General features: G+C 48.7%; 1 protein-coding gene across 1 annotated transcript in view; it reads left to right on the forward strand.

Annotated features, from left to right (window-relative positions):
• GRIK4 (glutamate ionotropic receptor kainate type subunit 4) overlaps nucleotides 1-27,974 on the forward strand; it is a 417,047-nt gene that overhangs the window by 215,689 nt on the left and 173,384 nt on the right. The gene's annotated exons all lie outside the window — the stretch shown is intronic.

Raw genomic sequence — 27,974 nt, forward strand, 5'->3', positions numbered from 1 at the left:
TCCCAATAAACAAAAGTCCAGGACCAGATGGCTTCTGTGGTAAATTCTCCCAAACATTTGAAGAATTAATACCAACCCTTCACAAACTCTTCTAAAAAGTAGAAGAGGAGAGAGCATGTCCAATCTCACTTTGCAAGGCTGTACCTCATTACCTGAGACCAAAATCAGACAAGGACACTACAAGAAAAAAAAAATTATAAGCCAATATCCCTAATTAATGTAGATGCAGAAATCCTCAGTGTGACATTTGCAAACTGAATTCAATAGTACATTAAAAGGATTGTACATCATGATCAAATGGGATTTATTCCAGGGATGCAAGGATGGTTCAATATCTGCAAATTAACCAGTATAATATATCACATTAATACAAGGAAAGGCTAAAAATCATAGGATCATTTCAGTAGATGCAGACATCCTTTCATGAATAAAAACTCAACAGACTGAGTATAGAAGAAGCGTACCTTAACATAATAAAAGCCATATGCGACAAGCCCACAGCTAACATCATACTCATTGGTGAAAAGCTGCAAGATTTCCTCTAAGATCAGGAATAAGACAAGGATGCCCATTCTTATTACTTTTGTTCGGCATGGTACTAGAACTCCTATCCAGAGTGATTAGGCAAGAAAAAGAAATAAAGGGCATCCAAATCAGAGGAAGAAATAAAATTATCTTTATTTGCAGATGACAAGATATTATATATAGAAAACCCTAAAGACTTTGCCCAAAAAAAAACTGTTAAAACTATAAACAAATTTAGTAAAGTTGCAGGATACAGAATCAACATACAAAAATTTATCGCATTTCTGTACACTAGCAGTGACCTATCAAAAAGCAAAATTAAGAAAATAATTTCATTTATAATAGTATCAAAGAATAAAATACTTAGGAATAAATTTAGCAAAGATGGTGAAAAATCTGTACACTGAAAACTACAAGAAATTCATGAAAGAAATTAAAGAAGACAAATGGAAAGATGTTCCGAGCTCGTGGGTTGGAAGAATTAATATTGTTGTAATACCCATACCACTCAAAACAATCAATAGATTCAGAGCAATTCCTGTCAAAATTCCATGGCAATTTTTACAGAAATAGAAAAACAATCCTAAAACTTGTATGAAACTACAAAAGATCCCGAGTAGCCAAAGTAAAAAGCTGGAGGCTTTATACTCTATTTCAAACTGTATTCCAAAGCTATAGTGATCAGAACACTGTAGTACTGACTTCAAAATGGTCACATAGATGAATGGAACATAATAGCTAAAAATAAACCCATGCATATATGGTCAATTAATTTCTAAGAAAGGAGCCAAGAATATAGTCTCTTCAATAAATGGTGTTGAGAAAACTACAGCCACACGCCAAAGGATGAAACTGGACTTGTGTTTTACACCAGACATAAAATTAACTCAAAATGGATTAAAGACTTAAATTTTAAGAATTGAAACTCTAGGGTCGGTGGGTATCTCAGTTGGTTAAGCATCTGACTCTTGATTTCAGCTCAGATCATGATCTCAGGGTCATGAGATCAAGCCCTGTGTTGGGCTCCATGCTGGTACATGGAACCTAATTGGGATTCTCTCCCTATCCCGCTCCCTCTTTCCACCCTGTCCTCTTTCTCCCTCTCTCTAAAAAAGAAGAAAGAAAGAAAGAAAGAAAGAAAGAAAGAAAGAAAGAAAGAAAGAAAGAAAGAAAGAAAGAAGAAAGAAAGAAAGGAAGAAAGAAAGAAAGAAAAAGAAAACAGAGGGTAAACTCCTTGACATCGATCTTTGTAATAATTTTTTGGGTTTGAGACCAAAAGCAATGGCACAGTTGAGACTACATCAAACTAAAAACCTTTTGCAAAGAAAACCATCAACAAAATGAAAAGACACCTTGTAGAAGAGGAGAGAATATTTTCAAATCATATTCATAAGGGGTTAATATCCAAAATATAGAAAGAACTCCCACAACTCAATAGCAAAACAAAACAAAATAACCCCAATCTGATTAAAATTGGGCAGAGGAACTGAATAGACATACAAATAGCCAACAGGCAGTCTGAAGGCAGAATTTCTTCTTCCTTGGGAATCTTAATTTTTTTCTTATGAGGCCTTCAACTGATTGAATGAGGCCTACCCACATTATGGAAAGTAATCTGCTTTATTCAAAGTCTGTTGATTTAAATGCTAATCACATCCTAAAAAATGTATTCACAGTGACATCTAGATTGGTATTTGACCAAATATCTGGATACCATCACCAACCTGACATACAGAATTAACCGTCACAAAGTGGGACCTGATAGTCAATATTCTATGATCGGGAAGGCTAGGTAGGAGAGTGTGGAGTCAGAGATGCAATGGTAGGATCGAGGCAAAGGGTTAGTGAGCCACATGGTGGCTCAGCTGAGGGTGGGTGAATGAATGAATGGATGAATGAATGGATGAAAATCTAAGTGACACAGACAGACTAGCATGCTTGGCCCCTTTGCCACTGATGGAGAGGCGATAAAGAGGTAGGTACAGGTGGAGTTGGGGGAGGAGGATGAGGGAGCCCAGCGGTTGGTTCCTCCTTCCCACCCCCTTCTCTGCCCTGGGCACCCTGGGGTGGTTTATGTTTTCAGTATTTTTAACTTCATTTGAGTTGGTATCAGATGAGGGGCTTGTAACATGGCAGCTCCTTATCCCATGTTCCAGAACGTCCCTGGGCCTCTACTTCTTTGCACCTGATCTGTTGATGAGCCTGGGACCCCAGCTTCCCAGAACCTTCTGTGGATTGAAGAATCTGAACTCTCACATGTGAAACCACATAGAAGCCACACAGAAGCTCCCCTAAGAGGGAAAACGTGTGTGGAGGAAAATGTTGGGGATGTGCCAGAGATGCAGCTGGAGTTGGGCGGCTGAGGGGAGGGGAGTTAGTCTCCGCTCTTCCCTTTGCCACCTGTGTGACTTGAGCAGACCTAGGCTAACAGTCCTTGCCCCTTAGACCTCGCCAGATTATCTAAGGATCTAATGAGTTCACTTTGCAAATTATAAAACATGACAACGACAGGTACTATTTGTAGATGCTTAACGTACGCACAGAGCATAGAAAAGGGGAATTTCCATCGTCCCGGTTGGAGTGGGATGGGGTATGATGAGATGCTGACGTCATCTCAGGGAAAACCTTTCCCAAGCACCTGCTGGGTACATGATATGCGGCTGCTTATTTAAACCCCTTGGCAACCCTAATGACAACCATTGGGTCAGGCAAACCAAGTACGTTGCCTGAGGGCAGACACTGTGTGGTGGAGCAGAAATTGGAGCTTGGGAGGGCCTGACCGTCTCCCAACCACACACCGTACCCCGTTGGGGTATTTGTGAAGTGTTCTTATTGTTGTCGTGAGGGCCTGGAGATGTAATGCACGGCATAGTGATTATAATCAACAGTGCTGTCCTGTAAACTTCCAAGTTGCTAAGAGACTAGATCTTCACTGTTCTCACCACGAAGAGGGGTGGTGAGTGCTGGTGGTGCTTGCTGACACTGCAGTGGTTATCATACTGCAGTACCAGAATGTCTTCACCCACGTGCCCTCCGCCGGAAACTAGCACCATGTGCTATGTCAATTATGTATCCATAACAAAAAATAAAAATGAAATAGCGTCGTTCGGGTCAGGCCGAGCCTCTTTTGCTACCTGGTTGTTACTAGGTAGACAGTAGACCACATGATCCAATGGCAGGCTGGGAGGACTTCCCTGAGAAGGTGCTTTGGTTTGTCTGCGAACCGGGCCATGATGGCCTTCTTCTTCTTTCTTCAATATTTTATTTATTTGAGAGAGAGAGAGAGCATGAGCTGGGGGAAGGGCAGAAGGAGAGGGCGAAGCAGACGCCCCACTGATCAGGGAGCCCAATGTGGGCTCGATCCCAGGACCTGGAGGTCACGACGGAGCTGAAAGCAGATGCTTAACTGACTAAGCCACCCGGGTGTCCCTAAGGCCTTCTTATTAAGTGTGTTAACGAGGGACACTTGGGTGGCTCAGTCAGTTTTGTGGCCAACTCTTGATTTCAGCTCCGGTCATGAGATCGAGCCTTGTGCTGGGTTCCACGCTGAGCACAGAGCCTGCTTGGGATTCTCTCTCTCCTTTCCCTCTGCTCCTCCCCCCACTTGCTATATATATATATATATACAAAGAAAGAAAGAAAGAAAGAAAGAAAGAAAGAAAGAAAGAAAGAAAGAAAGAAAGAAAGGGTTAATAATACTTACTAAACATGTCAGAGAAAGGCCAGCCTCCAAGTGTTTTCCAGGCGCTAAGCCTGCCCTGAATTGTCAGTTCTGGTATGGCCGTGTAGACGCCGCTGCAGTGCCCTCTGACGAGTTCATGAATTAAACATGTGGGGGGGTGGCTGGTAAAATGGACCCATGCTCGTGTCTCTGCTGCGCCTCTGGGACCCACGTGGGACACAGTGGCAGGCAGGCAGGCAGGCAGTGGCCCAGAGCTGGAGAGAGGGCTGCGTGTCCCCTCGCAGCTGGGGGCTGGCCTCTACGCAGTCTCCCGCCCACTGGGCTTTGCAGAAGCGGATCTGAAGCTCCCCTTCCTTTTTGCCAGACCTCATTAGGCCACCTAAAGGATTAGTGGCCTTTACAGAAGTGACAGCCTCCACCTCTCCTCCCGTCTCCGTCGCCAAGGTGGGAGGCTCGCCCGATGATCTTGAAGGGGAATTAGGCTGCGTGAGTGACCTACCGCTGTGTAACAGATCTTCCTGAAACTTAGTGACTGAAAACAGTGTTTGTTATCTTGTGCGATTCCTGGGGGGCAGGAATCCAGGAGCCACTTAGCTGGGTGGTTCTGGCTCAGAGTCTCCCACAAGGCTGCCGTGGAGGCGTTGACCGTGGCCACGGTCAGCTCCAAGCTCACACACGTGGCTGTTGGCAGACCTCGGTTTCTTGCTGGCTGTGGACTGGAGGCTTTAGCCCCTGACCATGTGCGTCTCTCCGTAGGGTTGGTCACAGCACAGCAGCTCGCTTTCCCCAGAGCGGGAGGGGTGAAGGTGGTGGTGGTGGTGGTGCCTCCCAGTCCCACCCTGAGACAGACCACAGTGTGAGAAGTGACATCCATCACTTCTGTCAATTGCTATCGGGCAGATCAGCCCCCGGAAGGTGTGAGGGGTATGAATGCCAGGAGGCTGAGATGGTCAGGGCCACCTGGGGGCTGGCTAGCACACAGCCTAGCAGAGACTTGTACTGGGAGAGCTGCTAGGGAACTAGAAACTTCACCTGGAGGTCCGCCCTACGATTCTAAAGATGTTGTTACAGGTTTCTCAGCTAGTACCTTTGAGATCAGGTTCAAGTCCCTTCAAATGGCCTAAAAGCCCCCTCACAGCCCACCCCCCTCATCACCAACAACTCCAGCTTCATTTTCTCCCTTCTTTCCAATCACCCCAGGTCCCAGCTTGGGACAACTTGGTTTCATGTCTCTGCCTGTGGACCAGGAATTTCCCTTCCCCAGCCAGTCACTTGTATTTCACAACCCAGTTTAACGGTCTCCTGCTTTGTGAAGACTTCCTAGTTGACCCCCCAGAAAGAGGTCTCCCCCTGCACTCCAGCATCACTGTGTATACATACCTCTCCTACAGCACCCACTCATTCCACATGGGCGAGTATTGCTCAAGACGGAGCCGCGAACACAACAGATAAGATTCCTGCCCTCACTGAACCCTCCCGTTCATTGACTGACATTGCGGTGGGGACCCACACACCACAGAAAAGCAAGGAAGTGCAGAGTGTGCTGGATACTGATAAGTGCTATGGACCAAAATAAAGCACAGTAGGGTGAGGGAGAGGGTAAGGGACAGTGGGGACAGGGGGCTCTTTCTTGCTGGGTGCTCAGGGAAGGCTTGCTGCTACTGCGACACAGAGCAGAGACCGGAAGGACGTGAGGATTGACTTGGGGGGCTATCTGGGGACAATGTTCTGGACCTATCATGTTGGAGTATTTGCTTTCACTTCTACGTGTCGTTTCTGTATGCTGCTCGAGGGCAGGGACCGGGACTATGTCAGCTCCGCAACCCCCTTGCTTGGCATAGTGTCAGTGTTCGTCAGAGGCTTGAGGACGATGAATGTCCTTTTGGTAAGTGGGGGCTGACATGGGAGAGAGACAGGATCGGACACGCTGCAAACTCCCACAGACTCCGGGAGGACTGATGGGGGAGAAAACGAAGAGCCAGAAATTTGTTTTGAGGATTAAGGGCTCGCTCCGTAGACGTCCCTGTGTTTTATAGACAGGGGTGAAATGAACGTGAATTTAAATGAAGACTTTAGTCTGTCTTTAATGATGCAGTTATTAGACTGCATTTGGCAATGCGTCCCCTGACATAAAGTTTTAAAATCAGCCTTTTCAAACACTAAATTACCCTTTGGGTCTGCCAGCTCTAATGATAAATAAAGTGCAAGTTGACCTCGTTACCATCAGATTCATGGAGTGGGTTAACGTCTGGTAGATTAACCAGTCCTGGGTGCCGAGAAATGAAAGCTACAAAATGATAGATTTTGCTGGAGAACCAGGGGCTGGAGCCACATTTGCAACCAAGTTCATTACACAGGGGTGGATGAGCCTTTGTTTCTAGTCAACAGGAGCTCAGATCCCTCCACACTCTTGTAACAGATTGGCCTGCGGGTGCCCTTGGCTCAGGCAGTTCTGGAGTAGCAGACCCTTTGGAGGCAGGGAGGGGAGAAAGCTCTGACTTGGAAGAGGTGGGGCAAGATGTCTTTGTGAGTCCAGAGAGCAGGTTCCCTGGGAACCCTGTGCTTTTGGAGGGGTCTGTCCAGCCCTGCATGGGAAGCACCCTGTTGCTCGTCTGTCAGACTGGGGAGGGGTGAGTGCTTGCATGGTAGAAGGCGGCATCAGAACCTCCTTTGTGTGTTCCTTCAGGAGGGAGGGAAGGGCTTCAAGAAAGGTGTAGTTGACTGGAAATGGTTCTTCTTTCCCCCCTGAGACATCCCTGAGAGGTGTGAGTCTCATGACGCAGAGGAGGGAACAACCGCCTTCGGAGGAGATGGTCCATAGGCCTGTGTGAGCCAAGAAGAAGGCAGAGTAGAGGAGAACCCCCACAGGCCTGTCTCTCCTCATCCTGAAAGCCTAGACAGGCAGGGTGGTCAGGACAGGGCAAAGGAGGGGAGACAATATCAGGAAGGTGTCCCCTTTCAATTACAAATACCCTGGTGGGCTGGTGGTGAAGGAAGAGAGAGAGTTGAGTTGATTGCCAGCCAAAGGCAGGAAGACATGGATGCCTCGTATTGGCCACCAGACATTCTAGAACATGGAGGCCGCTGTGCTTGCTGGGAGTGAGAACCTGGGCCCAGAGTCACACAGATCTGGATTCAAAGTCACAGTGAAAGTGGTCAGGTGATTAAGGGGTCTATGTTCTTTGTTATCGCCTGTAAAATAATAACAGTAATGCCCACCATATAGGGTGTGGCATGCAAACGTTAAGAGGAAATATATGCAAACTGCCAGACACATGGAAACATCCAGAAAATAGTGATTTTCCCTAAATCGTGAGAGAGGAATCTTCCTCAAGTCAAGTAATTCCTTCTCTTCCTTCCTCCCTCCCTGCTTTCTTTCCTTCCTCCCAACTAGCTGGCTACTGTTTATACATCACTTAGCACATAAAAGGTGATTTACTACAGAGAACATTCTAGGAGAAGCATTGTGATATACTGGGCAGCATATTGTAGTGGAGCAAAGGATCTGATGTTTACTTTTAATCTCTCGACACGTCAGCTGCGGGTACATGAGTTGGTTTAATCTTTCTGGGGTTCTGCACGCTCATCTATGAAATGGGAATGGCAATATTTTACTATTATCTCCTAGATTATTACACGGTACAAATGAGGTCAGACATGTGAAAGTGCTTTATAATCTATAAAAGAAAACAGTTCTTTGGGGGCGCCTGGGTGGTTTAGTTGGTCATGCGTCTGCCTTCAGCTCAGGTCATGATCCCAGGGTCCTGGGGTCCAGCCCCACACTGGGCTCCCTGCTCAGCGGGGAGTCCGCCTCTCCCTCTCCCTCTGCCCCTCCCCGTACTGTGCTCTCTCTTTCTTTTGCTCTCAAATAAATAAATAAATAAATAAAATCTTTTTTAAAAAAAAAGAAAACAATTCTTTGTATTTAAAAAAAATCACTTTTAGTTGTGGTAAAATGCATATAACGTAAAGTCATGTTAATCATTTTTATGTGCGTAGTTTGGTGGCTTTATGTCCATTCACACTGTTGTTTTTTTGTTTGTTTAAAGATTTATTTATTTTAGAGAGTGAGAGAGAGCAGGGGAAGGGGCAGAGAGAGGGGGATAGAGAGAGAATCCTCCAACAGACTCCCGCCGAGCATGGAGCCCGACCTGGGGCTCGATCCCAGGACCCTGAAATCATGACCTGAGCCAAAACCAAGACTTGGATGCTTTACCAACTGAGCCACCCAGGTGCCTCCATTCTCACTGTTTTGCAACCATTACCACCATCCAATCTCTGGAACACTTTTCGTCTTGCAAAACTTTGTACCTATGAGCAATAACTTCCCATTCCCTGCTTCCTCTAGGCCCTGGCAACCACCTTCCTACTTTCTGTCTTTATGAAGTTGGACGCTCTTAGGTACCGCATACAGGTGGAATCGTACAGTATTTGTCTTTTTGTGTCTGGCTTCTTTCATTTAGCATAATGTGCTTAGGGCTCATCCATACTGTAACAACTATCAGAATTTCCCTCCTTTTTAAGGGTGAATAATATTCCATTTTATATATATATATATATATATATATATATATATATATATATTCCATTATATATATTCCATTATATATATATTCCATTATATATATATATTCCATTATATATATATATTCCATTATATATATATATATATTCCATTATATATATATATATATATTCCATTATATATATATATGCCACATTCTGTTTATCCAGCCAATGGACACTTGGATTGCTTCCATGTTTTAGCTATTGTGAATAATGCTTCTGTAAATATGGGCATACAGATATCTCTTTGATATATACCCATATACATCAGACTCTTGAGATATATACCCGGAGGTGGAATTGCTAGATTGTATGGTAATTCTGTTTGTAATTTTTGGGGGAACCATCATACTGTTTTTCACTGTAGCTGCACCATTTTACATTCCCACCAAAGGGCACGAGGGTTCCAGTTTCTCCACATCCTCACCAACACTTGTTATTTTCTGGGTTTGGTTCTTTTTAAATTTTTCTTCTTGCTAATAACCATCCTCATGGGTGTGGGGTGAAAAGAAGTCACAGTATTAGTGGTTCGTACAAGCACTTGACTTCCTTGTAGCTTGCCTCCTTCAAAACAGAAAACAGAGGGATTTTTAAACAGAGTTATTAAGAGGCGATCCCTCCCTGGTAGAGGTCATGGTTTGGAAGGGAACTGAGACTCTCACACGAGTCTGAAGAAGACCTGTGTGATGGTTGGGCGGTGGGGAGGGGTCCGTTTGCCTGGGGTGACCACTGAAAGTATGTGTGAGAGTTAGTTTCCTTTTTTTTTTTTTATTAAAGATTTTATTTATTTGACAGAGAGACAGCAGCGAGAGAGGAAACGCAAGCAGGGTGAGCGGGAGAGGAAGAAGCAGGCTCCCCAGCAGAGGAGCCTGATGTGGGGCTCGATCCCAGAATGCCGGGATCACGCCCTGAGCCGAAGGCAGACGCTTAATGACTGAGCCACCCAGGCGCCCCTGTGAGAGTTAGTTTCTGAGCCAGACTTTGAGAAACTGGGTTTTTAATACATAGGGACTGCAGAGGAGGGATGGAGTCATGGAGAGCCTCCAAATGGAAATAGCGTGATCGGAGACATATCTTAGAAGGAATCAAGATTGTTCAGAGCATGGTCCCTGGATTAGCAGTATTAGCAGCTCCTGGTAAATTGTTAGAAATGAAGATGCTTGGGTGCTTCCCACACCGATACTGAATCAGAAACCCTGGGAGTAGGACCTGGCGGTCTTTGTTTTCATACCCCCCAGGGGTGTCGGGTGCAAGCTCAAGTTCGTTCAGAGGAGTCAAAGCACTTGAAGCTGGGTGTGGGTTAGAGGCTAGTTGACACAGCGTAGAGCTGAGTCAGGGAGTTTCAGGCTCTGCTTACAGCCCTCTGGTGACTGCCCGTTGCAGCCCGAATGAAATTAAACTTCTCATTACGGCCCACAGGGCATTATGACCCCTTCTGTCCCTCTTTTCACCTCCCCTCCTTCCACCCCTCTCGTCATTTGCTACACTCCAGCCACAGAGCGCCAGCACCTACAGTATCTGGAGGCATTTGGGGGGTGTCACACCTGGGGAAGGTGTTCCTGGCATCTAGTCGTAGTGCCCCCAATTTACTGTGACCCCCAGGACAGCCGCCTACAGCAAAGAACCATCCAGCTCCAGATACCAGCAGCGCTGAGCCTGAGAAACACAGCTCTAAAGTTGGCTGCTGGTGGCAGGAATGGAAAGAAAAAAAATGAATATTTCTGTTCAGCAGAGTAAGATTTTGTCTCCATCTGTGCCTACCATTGTGACTTTAAATCTTTTTCTTAACAGAATCAGAAGACCGCAAGCATAGAAAATTCCTCTGGGAGTGTCGTGTGCCATGCTTTTGTCCTGTTTCCTTGGTGCCTATCTCGCACTCTTGCTAATCCTGCGTTTTTCCTTCTTCCCCTCTCCCTTTCTCTTTCCTCCTTCTTCCCTTCATCCTTTATTCGTCCTCTGTCCTCTTGCCTTTTTTTTTTTCCCTTTTTCCTTCTGCTCCCTCTCTTCCTTCTCTCTCTCGGTTAACTGCTCATTATGAAGATTTGAAGTTTAGTGGGTTTATGGTCTCAGTCCTTAATTTTTAAAGCAGGTAATTGCACAGTCTATACTAAATTAAATTTACTAGCTTTTTACTTCTGTGGCATATGGCATCTGAATGGGGCTGCCTTTTATCTCCTGCAGGTTAGTGCTATTTCTTTTCCCTGGTCCCTCTGTGCATTTTGGATATTCTGATGACAGCCACTAAGCAGCTCTTCCAGCCAACAACACGTCTTTAGGAGACTCAGCTGGTCAGCGTGAGGTTGCCGAGACCAAGACCTGGTCTGCCGAGTTCTGCCGTGGAACCTGGGCAGATGTCCCTGTTGGAGGGCGCCCCTTGATGTCTTGGGGTGCTTCTTTGGGTTCTAAGTGACAAGGGCCACTGCTCTTCCCCAAAGAGGCCACTCCACTCCTCCTTGCTATGCCTCCACAAAGCACTGCGTATACAGTTCCCCACGGATACCCTGAGGTGCCCATGGGCACCTGCTGAAATCGAAATTAGTCTCAAGGAGAAATAGGGTGCATATAGTGTGTTTTTGAGGGAAGGCAGACCTGAGAGGTATTTGTTTGGTGAGGCGCCACAGAGGATGTTTGAGACCTCTCTAGACTATGTGGGAGGTGCTGGCCTTGGGGCGGCTGACCGGGAGTGAGACAGAGTTCCTTACCTACATTCTAGATGTAGGCTCCACGGGAACTTTGCTTTCCAGCACAGAGAACAGGGACTGTCCTCCCCAATCAGAAATAGTCATTACAATGTGAGTTAGAAGTTTGACACATTTTGTTGATATGAAGCTCCTCTCTTGCCACGTTAGGAAAAGGGCAAGAGAAAGAGGATGACGTTATCAATATATTTTTTGAATGAATGAGCAAATGCGTATTCTGTTCTTCGCCCATTGCGGGGCCCTAGCTTACTCTCTAAATCCCAGTGTCCTCCTGGATAAATGTTCCCTGTCCTGGTCTCACTCCCAGGGAGATAATGACAACCAGTAAGATCTATTACTTGGGCTTTGATCTCCTGGGAAAAGAGACATAACTCCAAGGCGGAAGCAATCAAAGGAATGGCCCTGAGGATTTTTCTGGCCATATTCTTGCAATGAACTCCGAGCTGTTCTAATCGGTCATTATCTCTTGCTTGCCCTTTTCTTTGAGTGAAAGGACATTACCATCATCCAAATGTGTCAAAATTTCTAGCTCCCATTCTAATTGTCATTTCCGATCAGAGGTGACAAAGGTCCCACACTGTAAACTGTAGCGGGCACGGTTCTCCTTTATTCACAGCTATGGGGAAAAGGTGGAGCTAAGAACCCCTCAGTGCTATGATGGCCTAGGGTCTCTCCACAGACTCAGGGCAGGGGCCTGAGGTAACGGCGATGTGACCGGATGGAGATGGGACGGGGGGGTCAGCAGACCACACAGAGCGCTGGTGACTCAGAGGTGGGGGCATTCTGGGGATGGCACCTGCCCGCACCCCCACTGAGCTCACCTTTCAGAGTCTGCCTGGCACACTGCTTGTGCTCTCTGCCTCCCTCCCCACCCCTATCACCATCTCCCCAACTCGTCCCCAGTGTTTGACAGCAGGAGCCAGAGTCACGTTATGTCTCCACGTCCTGTGTTCTCAGAGCTGTCGACCCCCTGGTGCCTGGTGTCTGATAGGTGTTCAGCACATGCTCATCGAATTGAATTCTCCCAGATGGCGCAGCTGACCTGGGCTCAGTGTCCTCTGGACGTGAGGCAGATCTCCCCGGCATCCTTGCACGTGCTCAACCCATTAGGGCTCCTGGCAGCCCCCATCACTCGCTGAGCCTCTGCTTTCCTTCTCCTTCAGCCCATAACTCGGCCAGAAGGCTGTCACCGGGAGCCATTAGAGAAGACAAACGGGCAGCGCCAGCACCCACTCTTTCTCTCCCCCGCCCGGTTCTGTGCACGGGGAGCCTTGAGTGTGGGGATGCCGGCACTGCCCTGCCGCAGTCGTGCATCTGGTCCACCCAAAGCCAGCCTGGGAGCTGCCACCAAAGCTGGTGGCTCCCTCTGTGACCATGAGAACCCATGGGGACTGTCCTTCCCCCGGAGAAAACCTAGAGGGAGGTGGCACCATCCAGAGAGAGAAGGCAGCTCCGGGTTACATGGGAATATCAATGGGGTATGCGGAGACCTTACAGAGCAGCTGTATTAATAAGGTGCTAAATGCAGATGTAGTTGCTGGTCCTGCCGGGGACTGTGTTCGTGAATTGTTTCCAGGGATCATGTGCTTTGGTTACCTGTGGGAGGATGAAGGATGAAGGGATGGAGCTAAAGGTGAACAGTGTTGTGAAAGTCCCAACAGTCAACACACATCGCGATCAGGTCTTCTAACACGTCTGGAAGGCACGCACGGCGTGTAGCATTTGCCCGCATCTGCAGTGAGTCGTGTGCGGGCCACGGGAAATGATGAGACGTGGCTTCTGCCCTCGAGGTGTTCACCATTCAGAGAGCTGTCTCGTGGCACCAGAAAGCAGCACTCTGCCCCCCTCCTCTGGGACACTGGCCCCATCACCCACCTTCCCTGGGATCACTCCCCCTTGCTGCTCTGTGCTTTCTCCCCAGCTCGGATGTCCTCTCCAGACCTCCCTGCAGGCCCTTTTCGGCTTGCCACGGAGCCCCATTCTGGGGAGAACCCAAACACTTGGATGGAGTGCTTCCCTTTCACCCATCTCCAGAGGCAACTGCTCACAAGGGGTGGGGGGACAGCTGGATTTCCCTGCTCCCCATCTTGCCTGTCCTGCCTTGTTCCCCCAGCACAAGCCTCCACTCCACTCCACCCGGCTCCTGCAATTCTCGCATAGGGCTGTGATTCCTGGCTCACCACCTCCTCTCTTCTCTACCTTTGCTCTCGCTGGCTCGTCCCCAGCACCCATGGGTCCGTGGTCTCGGGCCATTGCCTTGAGGATACGTAACTTCCACCTCCAGTGGCCTTCTCCTCTCTGTGTCGCTTTCTAACCCGCTCTCAGGATCGTGGCAACACTGGGTCCTCTTCTGCTTCTGAAACCTAAAGTTTCAAAATCCCACGGCCTGCAAATAGTGTCCTATGCTCCCCGCTTTCTCCATCTTGCTCCCACTACGAAAGCTCTTGCCACATCCACGTATCCACATCCTCCCAAGTTTCCGTAGCCTTTCAGGGCTGCAGGGTCTGTTCATTTGGACAACTTTTCCTGGGTTTCACCCTTTCCTCGTCGTGCCTTCACCTCCTGTGTCCCCTCATCCTGCCTCCCACCCAGTGACTCCTACCCGTGATAGCACAGACGTCCCCCTGCCTTGCTTTTATCTGTGCCTGGTGGGTGCTTGCAAAAACCCACCAACTTCTCTTCATTTCATCCGGGCCCAAACAGCACCACGGTTACGTGTTGGAACACCTGTTCTCAGCTTTCGCCTGAAACCACCCACGCCGTCTTTGCCACTATTGCTCAGAAGGTGATGATCTTGGCTCTTTTCAGAGAAATTGGAAGCTGTCCATCTCAGCCTCTCTCAACTCCCCCTCTGCCCAAATATTTATTTAGAGCTGTATCGATTAGTATTAGACCGACTCTGTCCAGTGTGATAGCCACTAACTGTTGAGCACTTGAAATATGGCGCGTCTGAATTCCGATGGAGTGTTGTTTTTTTTTTTTAAGATTTTATTTATTTACTTATTTTAGAGAGCATGTGCTTGTGCGAGTGGGGGAGGGGCAGGGGGAGAGAGAGAATCCCAAGCAGACGCTGCGCTGAGCGCAGAGCCCCACGTGGGGTTCGATCTCACGACCCTGAGATCATGACCTGAGCCGAAATCAAGAATCAGACGCTTCACCAACTGAACCACCCAGGCGCCCGTCAGATGGAATGTTAAGTACAAAATATATACTGCATTTTGAAGTTTTAGTATGAAAACAATACAAAAGATCTCAACGATTTTATATTGTAGAAATAGTAATAGCTGGAAATTTGGGTTAAAGAAAGTATATCATTTAAATTAATTTCATAATTTTGCCTGCTTCTTTTTACTTGTTTTACATGGGGCTGCCAGAGAACGTGAAATTACAAGCACGGCTTTGCGTTACGTTCCTGTTGGACAGCGCTGAGCTGGGGCACAGGCTGAGCTTCCGTAGCAAAGCGAGCTGAATTCACATGCCGTGTTTCAAAGCTAGAAGGGTATTTCTGTGAGTGTGGGTCCACAGGTGGGCCGTGGTCCAGGGCCGGCCGGGGATGGAGGGCGGGAAGCAGTGTTGCCCTCCTCAGTGCATAGTTTCCATACACTCCTATGGTCAGTATTTACAGTGAGCAGAAAAAGGGAAGGAGAGTCCAGGGCAGGGGGATGGCCTGGATGTGTCATGGTCATTTCCACTCAAACTCACTGTCCCACTTCAGCCCTTGGCCTCCCCCAGCTGCAGAGGAGGCCGGGAAGTGTGCTCTGTGGTTGGGTAGCCATGCAGGTGACACTCAGGGTGTTTCATGATTAGAAGGCAGAACGGGAGAAAGGCCCTGGGGGCCAGCTGGCAGTCTCCGCAGGTGGCTTCTCCGTTCTCTCAGCTTGCCCTCTCTTGTCCCACGTGAGCCTACACCCTGTAACCCTGTGCCCCTGTGCCCCAGGCTCTTTCTCTGCTCTTCTTTTTGCAGCACTTGCTTCAGAAAGTGCTCCCTGTCTTCTGACATTATCAGCTTCTCCCTCCCCTCTGGCTCTTTCTTCTGAGCTCCTCGCCCGTGAATTTAAAAACTTCCTTGGGCAATGTGATTCACTCCACCTACTGCCCTAATCACACTTCTTCCCTGAAGACAAGCTGCTTGACTCATCGACCTTCTTAGCCCCTTCTCCAGCGGCTGGATCTGCCTGCTGCTCCCCCCCACTCCGCCGCCACCCCCTCCTGGAATGGCTCTCACCAGGCTCCGCGGTGACCTCCAAGTTGCCAAAGCTCATAGACGGTTCTCAGTTTTTGTTTTATTTGATTTCGTCCAGCCTCACCGCGGCGTCTCATTTGTATCGGCTTCTCTTTCTCTACATTCTCCATAGATGTTGAGTCCGCAGGGCCTGAGCCTCATCCCTGCACTCTCCTCACTGGCCATCCTGTGCCAGATCCAAATTGTCATCGCCATCCTGGCCCTGGGGTCCCCTGGGTCTGTGTCTCGAGCCTGAATGGTTCTCTGGGGAGCCAGGCCAGTGACCGTCTGCTGCTAAACAGCGTGCCCCACACTTACCAAATACGACCCCAGACTCATCATCTGGGCCCTTCTCCAGAAACAGGACAGAACAGCCTTCATCTTCACACCCCTGTGTTCTGATGCTACTCAGTGATATCACCGTCACCACCTAAATAGTCAAGCCAGAAGCCCCTCGCAACACCTCCTCCCCTCCCCAGCCAGCCACCTCAGCACCTCGTGAATCAGGCTCAAAGCCACCTCATCCCTTTGACCCTCACTGTCCTGCCCCTCAGTACCTGCCACGTCTCTTTGTCCCGGGCTCTTAACATCACCCCGAACTCATCTCCCCAGCTCACGTATCAGTCCCTGCTCCAGTATACCTTCAGTGCATGAGGGATAGGGCTAAAATGCAAATCTCATGATGTCACCGTCTGTCGAAGGTCCGCCTGTTCTTACCGTTCCAGTTACCTGTTCCCTGGCATGACACACAAAGTCCTTCCTGCTCAGGCATCTGTCCTCCCTTCCAGCCTCTCCTGCCAGGTGCTCGGGCTCGCCACCTGCTGAGGAAGTCACGCTTTGGAAGGCTCTGCACACCGGAACGCACTTTGTTTCCCTGCCTCCCTGGGAAGCTCATGGGCCTGCTTCAAGGTTGTTTTTTCTGTGAAGCCTGGTGCGGTACCCGGGGGACAGTAGGCACGGGACACCTGTGTGCGATAGATAAATGCACGAGGCCTTCCCAGCAACTTTTCTCTGCTACCCAGAAGCGTCTGTGCTTCCTGGGAACTCTGATTTTCTCTCTTAAACCACTTATTGTCTCCACCCCTCCCCGGAAATGTCTTGGAGAGCCAAAGACCCACTCATAGTTTTCTGCAATTTCCCAGCACCGTGGGCACCTGGATGGCTTATGGATGCATCACAGTGGGGTTTGATCATATCATATAACCATATGGGATTGTGGCTATTCGACTTTATGGCCGTTTTCTCCTCTGGACACTTTGAAAGCAGAGATACATCTTATCCTTCTCTAAGTACATAGCGCCTTGGTTAGGATAGATGTTTTAATAGGTATTTGATGAATTAATAAATAAAGGAATGATTAAGTGGATGAATGTATTGCCTATGTCAGTTAGAAAGCACAAGATGAAGTGCTGAATGAATGGCACAGGCCGTGAGCGCTTTGGAGGATTCGAAGAGGGCAGAATCAATGTGGGCTGGAGTCATCCAGCACGTGCCTGGGTCAGGGCAGGAGTGGACTTGAGAATGGCACATAATTTAGATAGGGTTTGGATATGGGTAAAGAAAAGCTGAATGCTTTCCAGGAAGAAGAGACCACGTCGAAAAAAAGAGAGGGCAAAGTGACAGGCTCTACTCAGTGTTCAGCAAGGACTACCTTGATGTAACTAAATGGTCAAAGAATTTGGTAGAAAATAAGCCTGGAAAGGCGTGTGGCGCCAGATTGTGGAGAGTGTGGGTGCCAGGCAGGTGAATCTGCAACATGGAGAAGCTGGGTTTACGCAGGAGAGCCTGGAGGCAGGAAACAGGTGAGGGGTGTTGCAGGAGAGAGGCAGGGGTGGAGGCAGTGGGAGCAGAAAGAGAGCAGGATGGGAGCGCATCCTTCGGTGGTCCTCAGTGACGGAGCAGGGAGAGTGGCAGAAGGGCTGGGGCAAGTGCAGGACAGCTCGGCCATGGACCACGTGTGGGAGACGGACCGTTAATTGAAACTGGGAAGGCAGAAGGAGCCCTCCATTCTACGAAAAGATAATGGGTTACATTTGGGACATGGAATTTGGAAAGACCTCCAAGGGGACATTTCCCTTTAGCAACCAGAAATGGGAGTCTGATGTGTGGAGGGGCAAGTGGGGTTGGGGATAGGGGTTTTGGAATTACCTACATAGGGCTGATAGTTGAGAATGAATTCTTCAGGGGAGAAAGTATACAATGAAGAGAAGGTGGACTGAGGACTGAATCCAGGGTGTGAGGTTTGGGGAACACTGCCAACTAGGGTTATAGAAAAGGGGAAGGATTTGGAGCTCAAAGGGGCTTGGAACAAAGGTGATCAGAATGAAAATCAGACCAGTGTCGTATCAGGGATGTTAAAACATGACAACCCACAAAAAGCCTCCAGTCACATGTGAGCCTCAAAACCCTAAAAAAACCACAGGAAGACCTTTGGATTTGTAAGGAAGGAGAACCTTAGTGAATTCAGAGATGGTGGAGGCTCAGGATGGAGAAGATGCAGAGGAATTGGAGGCAGTAGGTATAGATCACAGAGTTTAAAAGGCTGAGGGGGAGGAGACAGGGTAGGAGAAAGGAGGAGGAAGCCAGAAGAATAGTAACTTTTTTCTCTTCAAAGCATTTTTTAAAAATTGAGGTATCATTTGCATACAACAAACTGCCTATATTTCGAAGTATGCAACTTGGTAAGTTTTGCCATGCACCCACCCGTTACAGCATCTCTACAGTCAAGATGGTGAAATTTTTCATCACCCAAGGGAAGTGGGGCCACTCTCATTCCTCACTTCTTCCTGTGCTCACCCATCCCCAGCCAACCACCAATCTGCTTCCTGTCACTACAGACTAGTGTGTATTTTCTAGACGTGTATACCTGGAATCATAAAGTCCTACTCTTTGTCTGACTTCTTAAATTCCGTTTTATCACTGAGTGCTATTGTGTTGTACGGATTTACCAGTCACACTCCCTTATGGGTGGTGGTTTCCAGTCTTCGACTATCACAGAGCAAGTTGCTATGAACATTTATGTATGAGTTTCTGTGTAGACCTGTGCTTTCCTTTCTTTTGGATTAATAACCTAGGAGTAGAGGGGCTGAATCATATGGTGGGGGGGGGGGCGGGGGTTAACTTCTTAAGAAATGACCATTCCAAGGGGTTATGCCATTTTATGTTCCCGCCAATAGTGCAGGAAAGTTCTAGTCCTTCCAGATCCTCGCCAGGTCAGTGTGGTCGAGTGTTTTAATTTTAACCATTCTACTGGATTGATGGTGAGATCTTGTTATGGTTTTAATTTGTATTTCCCCATGACTAATGACGTGGAGTGTATTTTCACATGTTTATCTGACACCCATGTAACTTCTCTGTTGAAGTGTATATTCAGATCTTTGGCACATTTTTTTAAAAAATTGGATTGTTTGGGGGGCACCTGGCTGGCTCAGTCAGTGGAGCATGTGACTCTTGATCTCGGGGTTGTGAGTTCAAGGCCCGGGTTGGATGTAGAGATTACTTTAATCTTTAAAAATTGGATTGATTTCTTATCATTGAGTTTTGAGAGTTCTTTGTATATTCTGGTTACAAGTCCTTCATCAAGTATATGCTTTTTGTGTATATTTTCTCCCAGCCTGTGGCTTGTCTTTTCATTCTGTTCATAGTGTCTTTTGGAGAGCAGACATTTTTAATTTTGATAAAGTCCACTTTGTCAATTTTTTTTTATTTTATGGGTTTTGCTCTTGGTGTCATGTCCAAGAAATCTTTTCTAACTAAAAACCACAAAGATTTTCTCCTAGAAGTTTTATAATGTTAGGTGTTATACTTAGGTCTACGGTCTGTTTTGTGTTAAGTTTTATGTATGGTACAAGACAGGGTTGGATGTTCTTTTTCTTTTTCTTTGTAAATGTATGGATATCCAACTGTTCCAGAGCAATTGGTTGAAAATATCATTTTTTAACTGCACTTTTGTCAAAATCAGCTGGCCATATATGTATGGGGTCAGAATAGTAATTTTGAAGGAAGGAATAAAAGTTGGCATAACATCGCTCAAAAGCCAAGACACATTTGGCTCAAGCATTTACAGACTGCCTCCTGTTGGCAGGCAGGGTGCCAGGCACCGGGGATAGAAAGGATTAAAGAGGGGAAGTTAACGATGACACTGATCATTTGAAATAGAGTGTGTGTGGGATTCTGTGGCTACATACTTGCTGCCCTTGATCAACTTCTGTGTTCAGAGAAAGCCTCCGGAAGGAGGGGATGTCTGAGTTGAGGACTCCTTCTGAATGAGATGGTCAGTGAGCAAAGGTGGGAAGGCAGAAGGGGGAGCATGAGTAAAAGTGCACAGGGACACAACAGAATGTGAGTGCATGCACTCGCACGTGCGTGGGTTGAGAGGGTGCTATGGTAGTTCGGTATTTCTAGAAAGTAGAGAGGGATGAGCGGAGAAGCAGAACATAAGGTTTGAGAGAGAGAGAGAGAGAGCGCCAGGTCTTGTGTGCCACACCAAGGAATTCCATTTATTTTGAGACCGAATGCTGAAAGCAGGGGTTTGCACCTTGCAGTGACAGGCTGCTGCGTGTGGGTATGACTGAGGACTGACACACGGTGACTCGAAGTTTGGTGGGAAAACCAGGTGAGAGGCAAGAGGTTGCAGTTGAGTAGTCGAGAGGAAAGGACTGAACCTGGACCATGGTGTTGAGATAGAGAGAGAGAAGGGGACAGAGCTGGGAAATCGTGAGGGGCAAAGCCAGAGCCACTGGAGGTGAGGGATTGAGGTGAGGCCATGATGCTGGGGTGGCTGGTGCTGTCTTTAGCTAAACGCAGGAAGAACGTAAGAGGGTCTTAATGAGTTTGAGATGCTCATCAGATGTTTATGTGGAGATGTCATCAGACAGGTGGACGTAGGTGAAGGGTCAAGATCACTTAGGAAGCCTGTGGGGGTGCGTCAAGAGGAGAGCTCTGCACAGACCCTGGGAGCTCACTAGTACGGAAGACTCAGTAGGAAGCAGTGGACCTTGACAGAATGGTCAGAGAAGCAGGAAGAAAACCCCAGGGGCTTCGTGTCATGGAAGCCTCGGAATTTGAGGGTCTCAGGCAAAAGACCCATGATTCAGGACTCCAAACGCTTAGGACTCAGATTCAGAGGAAACCGGGAGGCAGCTTAACCGAGCGGTGTGGCAGCTCACAGGCTCCAAACCTAGCCTGCCATTAAGAGCTGTGTGACCTTGGGCAATTTGCTCACCCTGCCCCTTTCTCAGTTTTCTCACGGGTAAAATGGGCAGTATGTTGTAGGGTTGTGTGAGGACTAAATGAAACAACACATGTGATGTTCTTGGAACAGCCCCTGGCAGACGGCGGACAATAATGCCAGCTAGCGATAGAATCAAAGAGTCAAAGTGTCCCCTGACTGCGCAACAGTGGTTGTTTCGGTGACTTTGTACGTACAGCCTGAGTGGGCTAGTGGGGACGGAAGGCAGGTTACAGTGGTCAAAGGGGATATGAGATGAAGTGAAGTCAGCAAAATGTTGAGCAATCAATCACTTGAGAAGTCTGGTTTGGATTGAAGGTAAGATGGAAGGGAGAACCAGAGAGCCATACATGGTCTTTGAGGTCTGTGGACAGACCCTGAGCACATTCTAGCAAAGGGGAAGGAGCTGGTCTAGGGGAGAGACGGAAGGGCAAGGGGAGAAGAGAGGCGTGGTGAGGCAGGGTGTTGGGAGAGGAGAGCTGGGCATGGTGGGGCTTTCCTAGAACAGGGGCCCTCATGATCTGAGCCCGTTGGAAAGGAATACCTGGCTGGTTCAGTTGGAAGAGCTTGTGACTCTTGATCCTGGGGTCATGAGTTCGAGCCCCATGTTGGGTGTAGAGATTACATACATACATACTTTTTTTTTTTTTTAAAGAGGTGGGGGCACAAAGTGTGGGCAGTTCCCCACAAGTGGCCTCTGATTAACCTCTCTGTGGACAAGAGAAGGGGTGGGAGCTGGGTGATGGCTAGAGGTGAAAATCCAGGTTATGGGCTGACTTGTGTCCAACCCCCCCCATACGTTAGAGTCCTAACTCCCAGCACCTCAGAGTGAGGCTGCATTTGGAGATGGTGTCTTTGAAGAGATAATTAAATTAAAATGAAGTCATTAGGGTGGGCCCTAATCCAGTATGACAGGTGTCCTCATAAGAAGAAGAGATGGGGAGACAGCTGTGCACAGACGGAAGACCGGATGAGGGCATGGGGAGATGATCAGGGGAGGGAGGCCTCGAAGAAACCAACCCTGCCCACACCCTGATCTCTGACTCCTAGAAAATAAATTTCTGTTGTTTTAGCGCCCCTCGTCTGCCCTACTTTGTGACGGCAGTCCCAGTCCAGATACAGTCCGAATGGGAGCGGGAGCTGGCCAGGCGAGGCCTAGGGCAGAGGGCGGTCCTGTGTTGCGCCCCAGGTGAGGAGGAGGGCCGTGGGTTTGGGGTGGAGGGGCCTGCACACTGGCGTGGCTTCCTCCACCAGGAGGGATGACCGGACGCACAGGGCTCGGGGGTACGTAAAGGGGCACGAGAGGTCCGAGGTGAGCAGGGGCAGGTGGTGCCAGGTGAATGGTGACGCTGGGGTTGGGAGCGAAGCTGGCTGGCTCCCAGGAGGCTCCAAGCCTCTCTTCTTGTTAGGACGGGGCTCTAACCCGCTGAGCCGAGCAGCTGAAGGCAGAGCTAGAGATCCTGCCTATCCCAACTCTCCGACTCTCGGAAAAGCCTCTTTGCCCCCCCCCCCCCCCCCCCCGTAAGAGATAAGAGTTATCAAAATGCTTGGAAATCCTCAGCAGGGAGACTCTGGAAGACCCGAAGGATTAAGGGGGGCTGATTTTCCAACTTGAAGGGTCACATCTGGGCTGTTGAGGGCAAGCCCTGTTCCTTACACAGGTGAGCAGAGAGGAGAAGCCCCAGCCCCGAGTGCCCGGGACCCACACCCGCCCCGCACCCTGCAGCTCTGGTTCCGGCGGGGTGGGGGGGGCACCCTCCGCCTGAGCTACAGCTAATGCTTCTGTACCATGTCACATTATTCTTGCACTCAATAACCATTCATTAAGGGCCTACTGCACTCACGTCTGAAATTGTGCAGGTACAGAGATGAATCAGCCACGGCCCTCAGCCTCAAGGAGCTGGCTGCCTCGGGGAGAAAAGACGGATAAACAGATAGGCATAATAAAAAAGTCAAAAGTGATTAGTGTCTAATGAAAGGTACAGAGAAATTTCTGTGGGAGTTTTAAGGAAGAGGGAATTAATTCGGGATGGGGAACCTGGGAGTTTCCAAGGAAGGAGAGATCACTCTGAGCTTTTCAGGTTCAAGCTGGTGGAGGGAAGTTCTAGAGAGAGAAGTAAAGGTAAGCACTCCCCGAAGGCAGTGAGCGGTCTCTCGAGAAACCTAAGGAGAGCATTGGGCTGGGGGAGTCAGGGAGGGCTTCTTGGAAGAGGTGGGTCTGAGGGGAAGAAGGAGAGTCCTTATAAGGAAAGGGGGGACAAGGGACAGGGCTGGTGTCAGCAGAGGCATGGAGAGGGAAGGTAAAGCCAGCCCTGGTCCTAATGTGGGGGTGCTGTCGCTGTAGGGGTGGAATGGGGTGCTGCCGCTAGAAGGGCATTTGGAAGCCAGACTGCAGAGGGCCTGGTGCCATCCTAGACACTCAAATGGGACCAACCCTCAGTTAATTGGGAGGCCTGAGGACTTTGAGCAGGGGAGCGATAATCATGGCCACAGTCACTGGGTGAGCCAGAAAGGATTAGAATAGGCAGAGCCAGGCCTGCCAGCCCCAGGGGAAGCATCCTCTCTGGAGTAGACATAGGCCTAAGCCCAGAGCATGGAGAGAAGACCTCGGGGTGGAGGTGGGCACAGAGTCAAGAGGCTGCCCTTTCCTTGGCATGAACCTTAGAACTCAGACCTGGGTAGAGGTAAAGCTGTTGGCTTGTGCTAAGAAAAGCCCAATGTCAGTGTTAGGGGTCACCAGCTCCCTGGGCACAAGAGAGGCCTGTTGAGTACATGCCATGGAAGGGTCCCTGTGCACGAGTCCCCACGACTGGAAACGTGGGCAAGACCCAGCTCCCTGATGGCATGTCCCCATCTCAGCCTTGACCTCCCGGCCTTACCGTGCCCACTAGCTGACTTCTCTGCAGAGCAGTCCCCGGGGTGGAGGATGTGCCAGATGATATCACTCCTCATTAGGCAGTGGCTAGGAGCCCTGAGCAGCCCAGCCCAGTGTGATCGCCAGACCTGGGGGACAGAGCAAGGGGCCAGGAGCATCAGCTGCACACTCAGTCCCGAGCACACTGCTCCCTGCAACGAGGCCCCTCGCTGGGGACTGCCAAACAGCAAGTGTGCTCTTGGTAACCGCCTGTCGGGCACATGTTCTTGTGCTGTCCTAGCAGGGCCTGAGCTGGCACCTCATCCTTCATGTCCCCAGCCCCCGCATCTGGGTTCCTGTCATCATCCTGATTATTCTCATCCCAATGTGTTTGATGCCAACCCTCCACCCAGCTGATGCTGTTCCCAGACAGGAGTCAATCATTGTCTAAAACCCAAAACTTAATGAAGAGTGGTACCCAGAGCACAGAGGTCGGGTGGAGTGCAGAGCCCTTCTTTGGACCCTGTGGGGAGGGAGAGAAGAAGGAGGCACTCGGGGGACCTCCTAGGCCCCTTCATAGAAAATCCCCACATTCCCTACTGCACACCTGGTCATGATGCCTCTGTCTCCAAGTATGTCCAGTGATGCTGTGCGAGCTGGTGATGTGTCCCAGGGCTGGCTGGTGTGCTCTACGTCTGGGTTTGTGTCGGCACATTATTTCTGTCGGCTCGGGCTGCCGTAGCGAAACACCCCAGCCTGGCTAGCATCGACAACAGACATTTATTTCTCCCAGTTCTGGAGGCTGGACGTCCGAGATCAAGGTGCCAGCGGTATCGGTTTCTGGAGAGAGCCTTGTTCCTGGCTTGCCTTCTCGCCGTGTCCTCACATAGTAGGAGAGAGAGAGAGCTCTCTCCGGAGTCTCTTAGAAGGACACTAATCCTATCTGATCAGGGCCTAACTCTTATGACTTCAGGTTACTTTAATTACCTTTTCAAGGCGCTGTCTCTTAATGTAGTCACACTGGGGGGTTAAGGTTTCAACATGTGACTTGGGGAGGGTGGAGACAGACACATCCAGTCCATAGCATGTGTCCTGAACGTTTTCTGCTCAAAAAGAGAGTACACAACCCTGAAACAGACTACTGGATGTGTGTTGCCTCCTGCAGTATAGGGCTGATTGTGCCCTTTGTCTACCGATGGGACAGAGGCAAGTCCACCGTCTGTGGCATGAGCAACCTTATCAAAACATTACTGAAGTAATTCCCCTTCCAGCCTAGACGGCTGAGTTCCCTCCTAGATTTACAGGGGACGTGGGTGTTCTCTGAGAGATTGTTTTATTAATTATTTTATTGCAAGTGATTTCCTAGTATTTAAAGGTCCTATGGTCCAAAGAAAAAGATGCCCTCCCATCTAGAAATCTCGCGAAGGTTGGGAGCAGTAGCTAGCGGAATGTCCAGAACTCCAGGGTCCTGCCTGTTAGTGTTTCAGAGTTGATTTGCCTTGGTGAGACTTTCTTTCTTTACGGTGGCTAAAAGCTCATGTGCCCCACTGCTACGGAGGGAACTGTGTCCTCCCAAAATTCATGTGTTGAAATCCTACCCCCCAATAGGATGGTATTAGGAGGCGGGAGCTTAGGAAAGCATTCCATTGAGATGAGGTCATGAGGGTGGTGGGACCTCCATGACAGGATGAGTGCCCTTAGAAGAAGAGTCCAGAGAATGTTGTCCTTTTCTCTCTACCCTGTGAGGACCATGTGAGAAGGCAGGTGACTGCAAACCAGGAAGCAGGCCCCTTGTAGAACCCAACTATGCGAGCACCCTAATCTCAGGTCTCCCCACCTCCAGAACCGGGAGAAATAAATGTTTGCTGTGTGAGCCACCCAGTCTACGGAATTTGTGGCAGCAGCCTGAGCTAAGGCACACCTACCCAGTACGCCCCCTGCTCAGCAGCAAATCCCGACGAAGACAAGTTTCAGTAGAAGGAAGATGAGCCTTGGCTGCGGGTACAGGGTCGGCATGAGGCCGACCTGGGGTCACCGTCCGCCTCTCCCACTCCCCAGCCCTGTGCATGTGAGCATGTCCCTTGAGCTCTCTGAGCATTTTCTCATCTCCAAGTGAGGATGACAGAAAAAACACGCTCATCTCACGGAGTCGTTGCAGAGCTTAAGGGAGATATGTCCACTGAGCATTTATGCGACCGTTGTCACTGAACAAATGTGTGCCTCTTCACGGAAAGCTTGCGGGCCAGGGATCCCGTGCCTCTTCCTCATAATTTGTGTGTGATGGCTATGCCAATTCCTGACATTTCAGGTGTCTCTTTTCTATGCTTTAGGACTAGACTAATGATTTCTATTGTATTTTTAACACTGAAACATTTTTTTCCATATCAAGTCTTCTGTGGAACCCCAGTTTCCAAAACTGACGGGTGTGGAGGTGTGTTGGTTGAAGTGTCAGGGACTGGAGACCCCTTGTGGCCTCTCCCCCTGCTTCCTCATGGAGCCCAGGGCCCTCCAAGGAACACCATTTGAGAACCACTTCTGTACCTTCTTCCTTTCTCTTCCCAGAGTTTTCCTCCTAGGACAGCACAGTACAATTGTTTGGGTTTCTGCTTCCTGAGTAATATTCCCATCCTGGTCTTGCTTTCCCGAGGTCACCTGGGTAGGTGTTTCGGGTGTCCTCAGACTCTTCAGTCACACGTATATAGTAATAGTAATTTCTTTGGCTGCTCTTGCAGGTGGTGATGATACCAGGTGTGTGAGGACTTTGCTACCTAATTCACAGAAGCCCCCTGGAATGGCTGGGTCTTGGGATGTGCCTCTGTTGCCCAGAGTGTGGCCCGACCGGTGTTAATGAAATCTAATTTTTATTGTTCAACAAGGCTGTGCATATAAACACATCCGCAAATCGGGGGGAAAGGCTTTGTACTATTCTGTGTCCCGGTTTTCAGTTTGGAAAATGGGTCACAGTAGGTATGGGAGCAGCGAATAGAAAAGACAACGCGGGACCTGGGTCTCTTCTGTCCACGCCAGCCACAGAGATTCAAGGGCCACGTGTCGGTGAAACCTATTTGGCTCCATTCCCCATGTCGCTTTTCTGAGCCTTCAACCTCTGAAACATAAGCTTGATATTTCTTCTTCTTTTTTTTTTTTCTGTAAGAGCTTTATTAAAATTATAATCCATATACTACGTGATTCACCCACTTAAAGTGTACAGCTCAGTGGTTTTTAGTGTATTCAGAGTTACGCATCTATCACCATTATCAATTTTAGGACATTTTTCAGCACCCCCAAAAGAAACACTGTGTAGGCATCAGCAGTCACCCCCCTTTGTTCCAACTTTTCCATCACTGCCATTAGGCAACCACTGATCTACTTTCTGCCTCTGTGGATTTATCTGTTCTGGAAATTTCTTATAAAGGAAATCATCCTGTGTGCAGTATTTAGTGTCTGGCTTCTTTAGCTAGCTTCGTGTTTTCAGGGTTTATCCATGTTGTGGCCTGTGTGAGTACTTCGTTCTTTTTTGTTGTTGAGTACTATTCCGTTGTAGAGATACACCGCATTTGGCTTATTCATGCATCGGCTGATGGGCACTTGGGTTTTTTCCACTTTTGAGCTATTATGAGTAATGCTGCTGTGACCACATATATACGAGTTTTCGTAGAGATTTTCAATCTCGTAGCTTCCTCTACCAAGAGCATGAATGGTACCCAGAGCTAGATTTGTTGAGGGACTCAGGTACTGTGCTAAGCAGCTCACACAGCCTATTCAGGTAATCTTCACAATGGCCCAAGGAGTGGGCTTTCTCCCCATTCTACCAGTGAGGAAACTGAGGTCTGGGAGCTGATATGGGGTGGAGCTGGGATTTGAACACAGGTCTGTAGGCTACTAGAACACTTACCCTAAATGCTGCTTCTGGAAGTTGGGCAGCTCTTGGAATTATGCCACTCCAACCATTCGTAGTGTCTCTTACATACATTACCTTACTGAATCCTCACACCAGGCCCCTGAGCTTGTCTTCCTACTCTTCATGTTCAGTGAGGAAAAGAAGTTCAGAGAAACTGCCTGGCTCACCGGCCGACATGGTTCATCAGCATCAGAGCCCGGAGAGCTGGCATTTAGCAGTGTCAGCCGTGGCTCTCCCTCTCATGCCTGGTGTCCTTTCACCCTCTCTTGTCTCAGGGAGAGTTCTGCCGATGCCC

Source organism: Ursus arctos, unplaced genomic scaffold, assembly GCF_023065955.2.
Source record: "Ursus arctos isolate Adak ecotype North America unplaced genomic scaffold, UrsArc2.0 scaffold_22, whole genome shotgun sequence".
Taxonomy (NCBI): domain Eukaryota; kingdom Metazoa; phylum Chordata; class Mammalia; order Carnivora; family Ursidae; genus Ursus; species Ursus arctos.